The sequence below is a fragment of the Schistocerca gregaria genome, unplaced genomic scaffold, assembly GCF_023897955.1.
Source record: "Schistocerca gregaria isolate iqSchGreg1 unplaced genomic scaffold, iqSchGreg1.2 ptg000422l, whole genome shotgun sequence".
Classification (NCBI taxonomy): domain Eukaryota; kingdom Metazoa; phylum Arthropoda; class Insecta; order Orthoptera; family Acrididae; genus Schistocerca; species Schistocerca gregaria.
In genome coordinates, this window is record NW_026061853.1 from 2,891,635 (window position 1) to 2,905,147 (window position 13,513).

Sequence of the window (13,513 nt, forward strand, 5' to 3'; positions counted from 1 at the left end):
AACGGACGGATTTCTCAGGTTTTTACTACATATGAACACTTTTCACATTCTCCCGTGCAACTCGGCTGCTAGTCCTCCTTTCATGCAGAATCTTAAGGTCCTAGCTCATGTCCAAGGCACCAAAGCCAGCTAAAAAGTCAATAATCAATACGTAAAACTTGAATTGTACTACTTCTTACTGGCTATTACATCAACTTAGAAGCTTCATCTGTGTTCTACTACGTTGCTTTTAGTTTCTCCGCATACCGCAGCAAGCGACATAGTTTTGCAGACGATAAGTACAACCGTTTCAGAGAGAAGAGCGCCCAATTGTGACGATCTGGCTTTAAGTCGATTCGATAACAAATGACGAAAACGGACGGATTTCTCAGGTTTTTACTACATATGAACACTTTTCACATTCTCCCGTGGAACTCGGCTGGTAGGCCACCTTTCATGCAGAATCTTAAGGTCCTAGCTCATGTCCAAGGCACCAAAGCCAGCTAAAAAGTCAATATTCGATACCTAAAACTTGAATAGTACTACTTCTTATTGGGTATTACATCAACTTAGAAGCTTCATCTGTGCTCTATTAAGTTGCTTTTAGTGTCACCACATACCGCAGCACGCGACATAGCTTTGCAGACGATAAGTACAACCGTTTCAGTGTGAAGAGCGGCCAATGTAACGATCTGGCTTTAAGTCGATTCGATAACAAATGACGAAAACGGACGGATTTCTCAGGTTTTTACTACATATGAACACTTTTCACATTCTCCCGTGGAACTCGGCTGCTAATTCTCCTTTCATGCAGAATCTTAAGGTCCTAGCTCATGTCCAAGGCACCAAAGCCAGCTAAAAAGTCAATAACCGATACCTAAAACTTGAATAGTACTTCTTCTTACTGGCTATTACATCAACTTAGAAGCTTCATCTGTGTTCTACTATGGTGCTTTTAGTGTCTCAGCATACCGCAGCACGCGACATAGCTCTGCAGACGATAAGTACAACCGTTTCAGAGAGAAGAGCGGCCAATGTAACGATCTGGCTTTAAGTCGATTCGATAACAAATGACGAAAACGGACGGATTTCTCAGGTTTTTACTACATATGAACACTTTTCACGTTCTCCCGTGCAACTCGGCTGCTAGTCCTCCTCTCATGCAGATTCTTAAGGTCCTAGCTCATTTCCAAGGCACCAAAACCAGCTAAAAAGTCAATAATCAATACCTAAAAATTGAATTGTACTACTTCTTACTGGCTATCACATCAACTTAGAAGCTTTATCTGTGTTCTACTGTGGTGGTTTTAGTGTCTCCACATACCGCAGCACGCGAAATAGCTTTGCAGACGATAAGTAAAACCGTTTCAGAGAGAAGAGCGGCCAATGTGACGATCTGGCTTTAAGTCAATTCGATAACAAATGACGAAAACGGACGGATGTCTCAGGTTTTTACTACATATGAACACTTTTCACATTCTCCCGTGCAACTGGGCTGCTAGTCCTCCTTTTATGCAGAATCTTAAAGTACTAGATCATGTCCAAGGCACCAAAGCCATCTAAAAAGTAATAATCGATACCTAAAACTTGAATTGGACTACTTCTTACTGGCTATTACATCAACTTAGAAGCTTCATCTGTGTTCTATTACGGTGCTTTTCCTGTTTCCGCCTACGGCAACACGCGACATAGCTTTGCAGACGATAAGTACAACCGTTTCAGAGAGAAGAGCGGCCAATGTGACGATCTGGCTTTAAGTCGATTCGATAACAAATGACGAAAACGGACGGATTTCTCAGGTTTGTACTACATATGAACACTTTTCACATTCTCCCGTGCAACTCGGCTGCTAGTCCTCCTTTCATGCAGAATCTTAAGGTCCTATCTCATGTCCAAGGTACCAAAGCCAGCTAAAAAGTCAATAACCGATACCTAAAACTTGAATTGTACTTCTTCTTACTGTTTATTACATCATCTTAGAAGCCTCATCTGTGTTCTACTATGGTGCTTTTAGTGTCTCCGAATACCGCAGTACGCGACATAGCTGTGCAGACGATAAGTACAACCGTTTCAGAGAGAAGAGCGGCCAATGTGACGATCTGGCTTTAAGTCGATTCGATAACAAATGACGAAAACGGACGGATTTCTCAGGTTTTTACTACATATGAACACTTTTCACATTCTTCCGTGCAACTCAGCTGCTAGTCCTCCTTTCATGCAGAATCTTAAGGTATTAGCACATGTCCAAGGCACCAAAGCCAGCAAAAAGGTCAATATTCAATACGTAAAACTTGAATTGTACTACTTCTTACTGGCTATTACATCAACTTAGAAGCTTCATCTGTGTTCTACTGTGGTGATTTTAGTGTCTCCGCATACCACAGCACGTGACATAGCTTTGCAGACGACAAGTACAACCGTTTCAGAGAGAAGAGCGGCCAATGTGTCGATATGGCTTTAAGTCGATGCGATAACAAATGACGAAAACGGACGGATGTCTCAGGTTTTTACTACATATGAACACTTTTCACATTCTCCCGTGCAACTGGGCTGCTAGTCCTCCTTTTATGCAGAATCTTAAAGTACTAGATCATGTCCAAGGCACCAAAGCCATCTAAAAAGTAATAATCGATACCTAAAACTTGAATTGGACTACTTCTTACTGGCTATTACATCAACTTAGAAGCTTCATCTGTGTTCTATTACGGTGCTTTTCCTGTTTCCGCCTACGGCAACACGCGACATAGCTTTGCAGACGATAAGTACAACCGTTTCAGAGAGAAGAGCGGCCAATGTGACGATCTGGCTTTAAGTCGATTCGATAACAAATGACGAAAACGGACGGATTTCTCAGGTTTGTACTACATATGAACACTTTTCACATTCTCCCGTGCAACTCGGCTGCTAGTCCTCCTTTCATGCAGAATCTTAAGGTCCTATCTCATGTCCAAGGTACCAAAGCCAGCTAAAAAGTCAATAACCGATACCTAAAACTTGAATTGTACTTCTTCTTACTGTTTATTACATCATCTTAGAAGCCTCATCTGTGTTCTACTATGGTGCTTTTAGTGTCTCCGAATACCGCAGTACGCGACATAGCTGTGCAGACGATAAGTACAACCGTTTCAGAGAGAAGAGCGGCCAATGTGACGATCTGGCTTTAAGTCGATTCGATAACAAATGACGAAAACGGACGGATTTCTCAGGTTTTTACTACATATGAACACTTTTCACATTCTTCCGTGCAACTCAGCTGCTAGTCCTCCTTTCATGCAGAATCTTAAGGTATTAGCACATGTCCAAGGCACCAAAGCCAGCAAAAAGGTCAATATTCAATACGTAAAACTTGAATTGTACTACTTCTTACTGGCTATTACATCAACTTAGAAGCTTCATCTGTGTTCTACTGTGGTGATTTTAGTGTCTCCGCATACCACAGCACGTGACATAGCTTTGCAGACGACAAGTACAACCGTTTCAGAGAGAAGAGCGGCTAATGTGACGATCTGGCTTTAAGTCGATTCGATAACAAATGACGAAAACAGACGGATTTCTAAGGTTTTTACTACATATGAACACTTTTCACATTCTCCCGTGCAACTCGGCTGCTAGTCCTCCTTTCATGCAGAATATTAAGGTCCTAGCTCATGTCCAAGGCACCAAAACCAGCTAAAAAGTCAATAAACAATACCTAAAACTTGAATTGTACTACTTCTTACTGGCTATTACATCAACTTAGAAGCTTCATCTGTGTTCTACTACGGTGCTTTTAGTTTCTCCGCATACCGCAGCACGCGACATAGCTTTGCAGACGATAAGTACAACCGTTTCAGAGAGAAGAGCGGCCAATCTGACGATCTGGCTTTACATCGATTCAATAACAAATGACGAAAACGGACGGATGTCTCAGGTTTTTACTACATATGAACACTTTTCACATTCTCCCGTGCAACTCGGCTGCTAGTCCTCCTTTCATGCAGAATCTTAAGGTCCTAGCTCATGTCCAAGTTACCAAAGCCAGCTAAAAGGTCAATATTCAATACCTATAACATGAATTGTACTACCTCTTACTGGCTATTACATCAACTTAGAAGTTTCATCTGTGTTCTATTATGGTGCTTTTCCTGTTTCCGCCTACGGCAACACGCGACATAGCTTTGCAGACGATAAGTACAACCATTTCAGAGAGAAAATCGGCCAATGTGACGATCTGGCTTTAAGTCGATTCGATAACAAATGACGAAAACGGACGGATTTCTCAGGTTTGTACTACATATGAACACTTTTCACATTCTCCCGTGCAACTCGGCTGCTAGTCCTCCTTTCATGCAGAATCTTAAGGTCCTAGCTCATGTCCAAGGCACCAAAGCCAGCTAAAAAGTCAATAACCGATACATAAAACTTGAATTGGACTACTTCTTACTGGCTATTACATCAACTTAGAAGCTTCATCTGTGTTCTATTATGGTGCTTTTCCTGTTTCCGCCTACGGCAACACGCGACATAGCTTTGCAGACGATAAGTACCACCGTTTCAGAGAGAAGAGCGGCCAATGTGACGATCTGGCTTTAAGTCGATTCGATAACAAATGACGAAAACGGACGGATTTCTCAGGTTTGTACTACATATGAACACTTTTCACATTCTCCCGTGCAACTCGGCTGCTAGTTCTCCTTTCATGCAGAATCTTAAGGTCCTAGCTCATGTCCAAGGCACCTAAGCCAGCTAAAAAGTCAATAACCGATACCTAAAACTTGAATAGTACTTCTTCTTACTGGCTATTACATCAACTTAGAAGCTTCATCTGTGTTCTACTGTGGTGATTTTAGTGTCTCCGCATACCGCAGCACGTGACATAGCTTTGCAGACGACAAGTACAACCGTTTCAGAGAGAAGATCGGCCAATGTGACGATCTGGCTTTAAGTCGATTCAATAACGAATGACGAAAACGGACGGATTTCTAAGGTTGTTACTACATATGAACACTTTTCAAATTCTCCCGTGCAACTCGGCTGCTAGTCTTCCTTTCATGCAGAATATTAAGGTCCTAGCTCATGTCCAAGGCACCAAAACCAGCTTAAAAGTCAATAATCAATACCTAAAACTTGAATTGTACTACTTCTCACTGGCTATTACATCAACTTAGAGGCTTCATCTGTGTTCTACTACGGTGCTTTTAGCTTCTCCGCATACCGCAGCACGCGACATAGTTTTGCAGACGATAAGTACAACCGTTTCAGAGAGAAGAGCGGCCAATGTGACGATGTGGCTTTAAGTCGATTCGATAACAAATGACGAAAACGGACGGATGTCTCATTTTTTTACTACATATGAACATTTTTCACATTCTCCCGTGCAACTCGGCTGCTAGTCCTCCTTTCATGCAGAATCTTAAGGTCCTAGCTCATGTCCAAGGCACCAAAGCCAACTAAAAGGTCAATATTCAATACCTAAAACTTGAATTGTACTACTTCTTACTGGCTATTACATCATCTTAGAAGCTTCATCTGTGTTCTACTATGGTGCTTTTAGTGTCTCCGAATACCGCAGTACCCGACATAGCTTTGCAGACGATAAGTACAACCGTTTCAGAGAGAAGAGCGGCCAATGTGACGATCTGGCTTTAAGCCGATTCGATAACAAATGACGAAAACGGACGGATTTCTCAGGTTTCTACTACATATGAACACTTTTCACATTCTCCCGTGCAACTCGGCTGCTAGTCCTCCTTTCATGCAGAATCTTAAGGTCCTAGCTCATGTCCAAGGCACCAAAGCCAGCTAAAAAGTCAATAACCGATACCTAAAACTTGAATTGTACTTCTTCTTACTGGCTACTACATCATCTTAGAAGCTTCATCTGTGTTCTACTATGGTGCTTTTAGTGTCTCCGAGTACCGCAGTACGCGACATAGCTTTGCAGACGATAAGTACAACCGTTTCAGAGAGAAGAGCGGCCAATGTGACGATCTGGCTTTAAGTCGATTCGATAACAAATGACGAAAACTGACGGATTTCTCAGGTTTTTACTACATATGAACACTTTTCACATTCTCCCGTGCAACCCGGCTGCTTGTCCTCCTTTTATGCAGAATCTTAAGGTCCTAGCACATGTCCAAGGCACCAAAGCCAGCAAAATGGTCAATATTCAATACCTAAAACTTGAATTGTACTACTTCTTACTGGCTATTACATCAACTTAGAAGCTTCATCTGTGTTCTACTGTGGTGATTTTAGTGTCTCCGCATACCGCAGCACGTGACATAGCTTTGCAGACGACAAGTACAACCGTTTCAGAGAGAAGAGCGGTCAATGTGGCGATCTGGGTTTAAGTCGATTCGATAACAAATGACGAAAACGGACGGATTTCTAAGGTTTGTACTACATATGAACACTTTTCACATTCTCCCGTGCAACTCGGCTGCTAGTCCTCCTTTCATGCAGAATCTTAAGGTCCTAGCTCATGTCCAAGGCACCAAAGCCAGCTAAAAAGTCAATAATCAATACGTAAAACTTGAATTGTACTACTTCTTACTGGCTATTACATCAACTTAGAAGCTTCATCTGTGTTCTACTACGTTGCTTTTAGTTTCTCCGCATACCGCAGCAAGCGACATAGTTTTGCAGACGATAAGTACAACCGTTTCACAGAGAAGAGCGCCCAATTGTGACGATCTGGCTTTAAGTCGATTCGATAACAAATGACGAAAACGGACGGATTTCTCAGGTTTTTACTACATATGAACACTTTTCACATTCTCCCGTGGAACTTGGCTGCTAGGCCACCTTTCATGCAGAATATTAAGGTCCTAGCTCATGTCCAAGGCACCAAAGCCAGCTAAAAAGTCAATATTCGATACCTAAAACTTGAATTGTACTACTTCTTATTGGGTATTACATCAACTTAGAAGCTTCATCTGTGTTCTATTAAGGTTCTTTTAGTGTCTCCACATACCGCAGCACGCGACATAGCTTTGCAGACGATAAGTACAACCGTTTCAGTGTGAAGAGCGGCCAATGTGACGATCTGGCTTTAAGTCGATTCGATAACAAATGACGAAAACGGACGGATGTCTCATTTTTTTACTACATATGAACATTTTTCACATTCTCCCGTGCAACTCGGCTGCTAGTCCTCCTTTCATGCAGAATCTTAAGGTCCTAGCTCATGTCCAAGGCACCAAAGCCAACTAAAAGGTCAATATTCAATACCTAAAACTTGAATTGTACTACTTCTTACTGGCTATTACATCATCTTAGAAGCTTCATCTGTGTTCTACTATGGTGCTTTTAGTGTCTCCGAATACCGCAGTACCCGACATAGCTTTGCAGACGATAAGTACAACCGTTTCAGAGAGAAGAGCGGCCAATGTGACGATCTGGCTTTAAGCCGATTCGATAACAAATGACGAAAACGGACGGATTTCTCAGGTTTCTACTACATATGAACACGTTTCACATTCTCCCGTGCAACTCGGCTGCTAGTCCTCCTTTCATGCAGAATCTTAAGGTCCTAGCTCATGTCCAAGGCACCAAAGCCAGCTAAAAAGTCAATAACCGATACCTAAAACTTGAATTGTACTTCTTCTTACTGGCTATTACATCATCTTAGAAGCTTCATCTGTGTTCTACTATGGTGCTTTTAGTGTCTCCGAGTACCGCAGTACGCGACATAGCTTTGCAGACGATAAGTACAACCGTTTCAGAGAGAAGAGCGGCCAATGTGACGATCTGGCTTTAAGTCGATTCGATAACAAATGACGAAAACTGACGGATTTCTCAGGTTTTTACTACATATGAACACTTTTCACATTCTCCCGTGCAACCCGGCTGCTTGTCCTCCTTTTATGCAGAATCTTAAGGTCCTAGCACATGTCCAAGGCACCAAAGCCAGCAAAATGGTCAATATTCAATACCTAAAACTTGAATTGTACTACTTCTTACTGGCTATTACATCAACTTAGAAGCTTCATCTGTGTTCTACTGTGGTGATTTTAGTGTCTCCGCATACCGCAGCACGTGACATAGCTTTGCAGACGACAAGTACAACCGTTTCAGAGAGAAGAGCGGTCAATGTGGCGATCTGGGTTTAAGTCGATTCGATAACAAATGACGAAAACGGACGGATTTCTAAGGTTTTTACTACATATGAACACTTTTCACATTCTCCCGTGGAACTCGGCTGCTAATTCTCCTTTCATGCAGAATCTTAAGGTCCTAGCTCATGTCCAAGGCACCAAAGCCAGCTAAAAAGTCAATAACCGATACCTAAAACTTGAATAGTACTTCTTCTTACTGGCTATTACATCAACTTAGAAGCTTCATCTGTGTTCTACTATGGTGCTTTTAGTGTCTCAGCATACCGCAGCACGCGACATAGCTCTGCAGACGATAAGTACAACCGTTTCAGAGAGAAGAGCGGCCAATGTAACGATCTGGCTTTAAGTCGATTCGATAACAAATGACGAAAACGGACGGATGTCTCAGGTTTTTACTACATATGAACACTTTTCACATTCTCCCGTGCAACTGGGCTGCTAGTCCTCCTTTTATGCAGAATCTTACAGTCCTAGATCATGTCCAAGGCACCAAAGCCATCTAAAAAGTAATAATCGATACCTAAAACTTGAATTGGACTACTTCTTACTGGCTATTACATCAACTTAGAAGCTTCATCTGTGTTCTATTATGGTGCTTTTCCTGTTTCCGCCTACGGCAACACGCGACATAGCTTTGCAGACGATAAGTACAACCGTTTCAGAGAGAAGAGCGGCCAATGTGACGATCTGGCTTTAAGTCGATTCGATAACAAATGACGAAAACGGACGGATTTCTCAGGTTTGTACTACATATGAACACTTTTCACATTCTCCCGTGCAACTCGGCTGCTAGTCCTCCTTTCATGCAGAATCTTAAGGTCCTATCTCATGTCCAAGGTACCAAAGCCAGCTAAAAAGTCAATAACCGATACCTAAAACTTGAATTGTACTTCTTCTTACTGGTTATTACATCATCTTAGAAGCTTCATCTGTGTTCTACTATGGTGCTTTTAGTGTCTCCGAATACCGCAGTACGCGACATAGCTTTGCAGACGATAAGTACAACCGTTTCAGAGAGAAGAGCGGCCAATGTGACGATCTGGCTTTAAGTCGATTCGATAACAAATGACGAAAACGGACGGATTTCTCTGGTTTTTACTACATATGAACACTTTTCACATTCTCCCGTGCAACTCGGCTGCTAGTCCTCCTTTCATGCAGAATCTTAAGGTCCTAGCTCATGTCCAAGGCACCAAAGCCAGCTAAAAAGTCAATAACCGATACATAAAACTTTAATTGGACTACTTCTTACTGGCTATTACATCAACTTAGAAGCTTCATCTGTGTTCTATTATGGTGCTTTTCCTGTTTCGGCCTACGGCAACACGCGACATAGCTTTGCAGACGATAAGTACAACCGTTTCAGAGAGAAGATCGGCCAATGTGACGATCTGGCTTTTAAGTCGATTCGATAACAAATGACGAAAACGGACGGATTTCTCAGGTTTTTATTACATATGAACACTTTTCACATTCTCCCGTGCAACTCGGCTGCTAGTCCTCCTTTCATGCAGAATCTTAAGGTCCTAGCTCATGTTTAAGGCACCAAAGCCAGCTAAAAAGTCAATAACCGATACATAAAACTTGAATTGGACTACTTCTTACTGGCTATTACATCAACTTAGAAGCTTCATCTGTGTTCTATTATGGTGCTTTTCCTGTTTCCGCCTACGGCAACACGCGACATAGCTTTGCAGACGATAAGTACAACCGTTTCAGAGAGAAGATCGGCCAATGTGACGATCTGGCTTTTAAGTCGATTCGATAACAAATGACGAAAACGGACGGATTTCTCAGGTTTGTACTACATATGAACACTTTTCACATTCTCCCGTGCAACTCGGCTGCTAGTCCTCCTTTCACGCAGAATATTAAGGTCCTAGCTCATGTCCAAGGCACCAAACCAGCTAAAAAGTCAATAATCAATACCTAAAACTTGAATTGTACTACTTCTTACTTGCTATTACATCAACTTAGAAGCTTCATCTGTGTTCACTACGGTGCTTTTAGTTTCTCCGCATACCGCAGCACGCGACATAGTTTTGCAGACGATAAGTACAACCATTTCAGAGAGAAGAGCGGCCAATGTGACGATTTGGCTTTAAGTCGATTCGATAACAAATGACGAAAACGGCCGGATGTCTCATTTTTTTACTACATATGAACATTTTTCACATTCTCCCGTGCAACTCGGCTGCTTGTCCTCCTTTCATGCAGAATCTTAAGGTAACAACTCATGTCCAAGGCACCAAAGCCAGCTAAAAAGTCAATAATCGATACCTGAAACTTGAATTGTACTACTTCTTACTGGATATTACATCAACTTAGAAGCTACATCTGTGTTCTACTGTGGTGCTTTTAGTGTCTCCGAATACCGCAGTACGCGACATAGCTTTGCAGACGATAAGTACAACCGTTTCAGAGAGAAGAGCGGCCAATGTGACGATCTGGCTTTACATCGATTCAATAACAAATGACGAAAACGGACGGATGTCTCAGGTTTTTACTACATATGAACACTTTTCACATTCTCCCGTGCAACTCGGCTGCTAGTCCTCCTTTCATGCAGAATCTTAAGGTCCTAGCTCATATCCAAGGAACCAAAGCCAGCTAAAAGGTCAATATTCAATACCTATACCTTGAATTGTACTACCTCTTACTGGCTATTACATCAACTTAGAAGCTTCATCTGTGTTCTAATATGGTGCTTGTAGTGTCTCAGCATACCGCAGCACGCGACAGAGCTTTGCAGACGATAAGTACAACCGTCTCAGAGAGAAGAGCGGCCAATGTGTCGATATGGCTTTAAGTCATTGCGATAACAAATGACGAAAACGGACGGATTTCTCAGGTTTTTACTACATATGAACACTTTTCACATTCTCCCGTGCAACTCGGCTGCTAGTCCTCCTTTCATGCAGAATCTTAAGGTCCTAGCTCATGTCCAAGGCACCAAAGCCTGCTAAAAAGTCAATAATCGATACCTAAAACTTGAATTGGACTACTTCTTACTGGCTATTTCATCAACTTAGAAGCTTCATCTTGTTCTATTATGGTGCTTTTCCTGTTTCCGCCTACGGCAACACGTGACATAGCTTTGCAGACGATAAGTACAACCATTTCAGAGAGAAGATCGGCCAATGTGACGACCTGGCTTTAAGTCGATTCGATAACAAATGACGAAAACATACGGATTTCTCTGGTTTTTACTACATATGAACACTTTTCACATTCTCCCGTGCAACTCGGCTGCTAGTCCTCCTTTCATGCAGAATCTTAAGGTCCTAGCTCATGTCCAAGGCACCAAAGAAAGCTAAAAAGTCAATAACCGATACATAAAACTTGAATTGGACTACTTCTTACTGGCTATTACATCAACTTAGAGGCTTCATCTGTGTTCTATTATGGTGCTTTTCCTGTTTCCGCCTACGGCAACACGCGACATAGCTTTGCAGACGATAAGTACAACCGTTTCAGAGAGAAGAGCGGCCAATGTGACGATCTGGCTTTAAGTCGATTCGATAACAAATGAAAACGGATGGATTTCTCAGGTTTTTACTACTTATGAACACTTTTCACATTCTCCCGTGCAACTCGGCTGCTAGTCCTCCTTTCATGCAGAATCTTAAGGTCCTAGCTCATGTCCAAGGCACCAAAGCCAGCTAAAAAGTCAATAATCAATACCTAACACTTGAATTGTACTGCTTCTTACTGGATATTCCATCAACTTTGAAGCTTCATCTGTGTTCTACTACGGTGCTTTTAGTTTCTCCGCATACCGCAGCACGCGACATAGTTTTGCAGACGATAAGTACAACCGTTTCAGAGAGAAGATCGGCCAATGTGACGATCTGGCTTTAAGTCGATTCGATAACAAATGACGAAAACGGACGGATGTCTCAGGTTTTTACTACATATGAACACTTTTCACATTCTCCCGTGCAACTCGGCTGCTAGTCCTCCTTTCATGCAGAATCTTAAGGTCCTAGCTCATGTCCAAGGCACCAAAGCCACCTAAAAGGTCAATATTCAATACCTATAACTTGAATTGTACTACTTCTTACTGGCTATTACATCAACTTAGAAGCTTCATCTGTGTTCTACTATGGTGCTTGTAGTGTCTCAGCATACCGCAGCACGCGACAGAGCTTTGCAGACGATAAGTACAACCGTTTCAGAGAGTAGAGCGGCCAATGTGTCGATATGGCTTTAAGTCGATGCGATAACAAATGACGAAAACGGACGTATTTCTCAGGTTTTTACTACATATGAACACTTTTCACATTCTCCCGTGCAACTGGGCTGCTAGTCCTCCTTTCATGCAGAATCTTAAGGTCCTAGCTCATGTCTAAGGCACCAAAGCCAGCTAAAAAGTCAATACCCGATACCTAAAACTTGAATTGTACTACTTCTTACTGGCTACTACATCATTTTAGAAGCTTCATCTGTGTTCTACTATGGTGCTTTTAGTGTCTCCGAATACCGCAGTACGCGACATAGCTTTGCAGACGATAAGTACAACCGTTTCAGAGAGAAGAGCGGCCAATGTGACGATCTGGCTTTAAGTCGATTCGATAACAAATGACGAAAACGGACGGATTTCTAAGGTTTTTACTACATATGAACACTTTTCACATTCTCCCGTGCAACTCGGCTGCTAGTCCTCCTTTCATGCAGAATATTAAGGTCCTAGCTCATGTCCAAGGCACCAAAACCAGCTAAAAAGTCAATAATCAATACCTAAAACTTGAATTGTACTACTTCTTACTTGCTATTACATCAACTTAGAAGATTCATCTGTGTTCTACTACGGTGCTTTTAGTTTCTCCGCATACCGCAGCACGCGACATAGTTTTGCAGACGATAAGTACAACCGTTTCAGAGAGAAGAGCGGCCAATGTGACGATGTGGCTTTAAGTCGATTCGATAACAAATGGCGAAAACGGACGGATGTCTCATTTTTTTACTACATATGAACATTTTTCACATTCTCCCGTGCAACTCGGCTGCTAGTCCTCCTTTCATGCAGAATCTTAAGGTAACAGCTCATGTCCAAGGCACCAAAGCCAGCTAAAAAGTCAATAATCGATACCTAAAACTTGAATTGTACTACTTCTTACTGGCTATTACATCAACTTAGATGCTTCATCTGTGATCTATTATGGTGCTTTTCCTGTTTCCGCCTACGGCAACACGCGACATAGCTTTGCAGACGATAAGTACAACCGTTTCAGAGAGAAGATCGGCCAATGTGACGATCTGGCTTTTAAGTCGATTCGATTTCAAATGACGAAAACGGACGGATTTCTCAGGTTTTTACTACATATGAACACATTTCACATTCTCCCGTGCAACTCGGCTGCTAGTCCTCCTTTCATGCAGAATCTTAAGGTCCTAGCTCATGTCCAAGGCACCAAAGCCAAATAAAAAGTCAA